Source organism: Amborella trichopoda, chromosome 3 (assembly GCF_054954075.1).
Source record: "Amborella trichopoda isolate Santa Cruz 75 chromosome 3, AtrichopodaSantaCruz75HAP2 v2.0, whole genome shotgun sequence".
NCBI classification, from domain to species: Eukaryota; Viridiplantae; Streptophyta; class Magnoliopsida; order Amborellales; family Amborellaceae; genus Amborella; species Amborella trichopoda.
Window position 1 is genome coordinate 13,350,297 of NC_142338.1, and position 3,303 is coordinate 13,353,599.

Consider the following 3,303-nt stretch of genomic DNA (forward strand, 5'->3'; position numbering starts at 1 on the left):
TTTATGATGTTTTGACAAATGTGAGATGGTGATAAGCATCAACTGCCCAAATTTGAGCAAAAATTGATGCATAGAAGAGAAAATAAATTTTTTCTGGACCTTGAATATGGTCCCTTCTGATGCATGAGATTAAGGGAAATTAACAAAAGGGTGTGGTTTATATAGAGTCGAGGCTCTAACCAATCAAATTTGAGCCTGCGTTCAAATAGTGTCAAGAAATATCGTTTTAATATTGAAATTTTCTATAATAGCCTTAAAATATATTTTCATCTTTAATTATAAAATTTAAAACTTCAAAAATAATGTAGATCAACCAGATCTATGAAAACTTGAAAATCTTGAAAATTGACAGTAAAAAAATGTTTTACAAGATGCACTATTTCTAAAACTTGAAATCCATTTTTTTCTTATGTCCATGCATCTTGATGTTGAGATGATCAATTTGATGATATTTGGGTTTCAAAACAACCTCTTCTAGTAAAATTTTTGAGGTAGGTTCTAATTTGATTGTTTAGAGCTTAGGCTCTATATAAACGTTTCCCTTAACCAAAACATATATTTTTGTTTTCAAATTTTAGAAATGGGAAAAGTTTATATAGAGCCGAGGCTCTAAACAATCAAATTTTAGCCTACCTCAAAAATTTCACTGGAAAAGGTAGTTTTAATATCCAAATATCTTCAAATAGATCATCCTGACATCAAGATGCATGGACATGAGAAAAAATGGATTTCAAGTTTTGGAAACATTTTTGGACACCAATATTCAAGATTTTCATAGGTATGTCGATCTATACTATTTTGAAGCTTTAAACTTTATAAATAAATATGAAAATATATTTTAAGGCTATCACAAAGATTTCCAATATTGAAACCACATTTCTCGACATTATTTGAACGTTTGTTCTAAGTTGATTGTTTGGAGCCTAAGCTCTATACAAACCTCACCCTTTAAAAATAGTTATACATATTTTATATTTTACACTTAATTCTGAATTTTTTAATAATATATATGGTATTTTAATTTTACTCTTTTTCAATATATCCAACTAATCTCAGGGCATCCATATTTCTATCCATAGTATACTAGTAAAAAAATAAAAATAAGTTAAATAAAAAAGACCAAAATACCCCTATAAATTTCAAAAATTTGGTGGTATTTTTGAAATTGGTGGGGGAAAAGGTTGTGTTATTTATTTTAAGACGTTTTTATGGTGTTTTGACAAATGTGAGATGGTGATAAGGACAACTCCCCAACTTTGAGCTCAAATGATGTATACAAGAGAAAGTAATATTAAAATATAATACTCACTCTCAAATAGTGGTACCTTAAAGTAAAAAATAAAATATAAGACTTGGTAAATTTCTCTAAAACCAATTAAAAAAAGTATTTTGTTGGGCCACGACTTTATAGAGATACATGTCAAATATCAACATATAGTGTAGTATCAGTGCTGAAAAACCTTAAAATCGACCATTTCACCTTTTAACAATCTTAAATCTGAAAAATGTAATGAATTTTAATCCTTAAAAATGTTGGAAAAAGTTTATGTAAGGATTCTACTTTAAATACAGATGCATTTCAAAAATCCATTTGAAATGGTTGTTTCAATGTTGAAAAAATCTCATTGATCATCTCGACATTGAGTTGTACTAATATGAAAAAATAAAAATTTGAGTCCCAAATATAGTACATATTGCGATACATTATTTAGACTGTCCATTTTCAAAATTTTCATATATTTATAAATCTATTTGGTTTTAACTATTTTTGAAGTTTAAAATTTTATAATTAGATATAAAAATAGATTTTGAGATAGTCCTAAATTTTTTTTTGCCAAGATTACATGTTATGATAAAATTTGGAGGTGCGTCTTAATTGGATTGTTTAAAGGTTGCAACCTACACAAACCGTACCCAAAAATGTTTATCTTGTAATACGGTCTTTTGAATTATTCATTTTAAGTGCTCGGAGTTCTACTAGCCATTCCAAGGTTTGTGCCTCCAAAAACTTCATTTTCTAAGAGGATTTGGAGGAGCTGTTCTACGGAATATAGTAAGTGCCACGGCCCCATGACATCAAATCCAAAAGTAAGTGAAAAAAATAAAAGATAATAGGAAAAATATACAATGAAAACATTTATCTTTGGTGCAATGTGGTCATAATTAGCGTTGATCATTTGATGTAAAATTAGATAGTTGTATTTATTTATTGACCAAGCTCAAACTTTAAAATAAATTTTCTCAAACTTTTGTGAGACACCCAAGCTATTAGATTTCACATCGGATGGTTGTAAGTAATTGCGATATCCTTGTATCATAGGTAAATGATCTCATTGTATACAAACCCAAGATAATAAGGCATAGGCTTTATGACAAAAAAAAGAAGAAGTAAAGCCTTACTTAAAATTCACTGAAAATTATAGTTTGGGTGTGAAAAAACTTTCAAATTGATTACCTTAACTTTGATCATTATTGTTGTGAAAAAAAAAGAAAGGATTTCAACTCCAAAAATAGTGTATATTGTAACATGTAATCTAGACGATCTATTTTCAAGTGTTCACATATCCGCAAGATCTGTACTATATTTTGAGCTACAAACTTTACAATAAGTGGTGAAAATAAATTTTACAGGCATCATAAAATTTTTCTATACTCGAAGTGTTTATTGGATGAGGTTTGGAAGTGAAGCTTTGTTTTTTTTTTTTATGGTGTGATTTGTAGAAGGTCGAGGCCCTCAACAATCAAAAGCACCCTTTCAAATAGTATTCAAAGATGTAGTTTCAGTACTAGAAATTTTTGGATGACCTTAAAATTTATTTTCATCTTTAACTATAAAAACTTAAAAACTTTTGAAAATTGATGGTCTAGAAAATGAATTACAAGATGAACTATTTTCAAAACTTGAAAATCCATTTTTTTTCATGTTCATACATCTTGAGGTCGAGATAATCTATTTAAAAATTTTTGCTCACCAAAACAACATTTTCTAATAAATTTTTGAAGTGCGCCGTAATTGGATTGTTTAGAGCCTCACCCTTATATAATTAGTTAAATAATTTTTAAGGCCCAGGCCTTAAAGAAACTGCATCTAACCAAAGCATGGAATTAAGCCGCACCCAAGGCGATGAACACGAAGTCCTCCTATTTTTTATCTCTCCTCTCACTGGGCACTACAACCCCTCTTCGACATCATCGCCTCGACCGCACACACCTGCTACATTGCAATTACAATTGCATTACCCGTGAGGCAATCTCGTAATTTATTCACAAATCTTGGGCTTTATTCAAACATCTTCCTTTGAG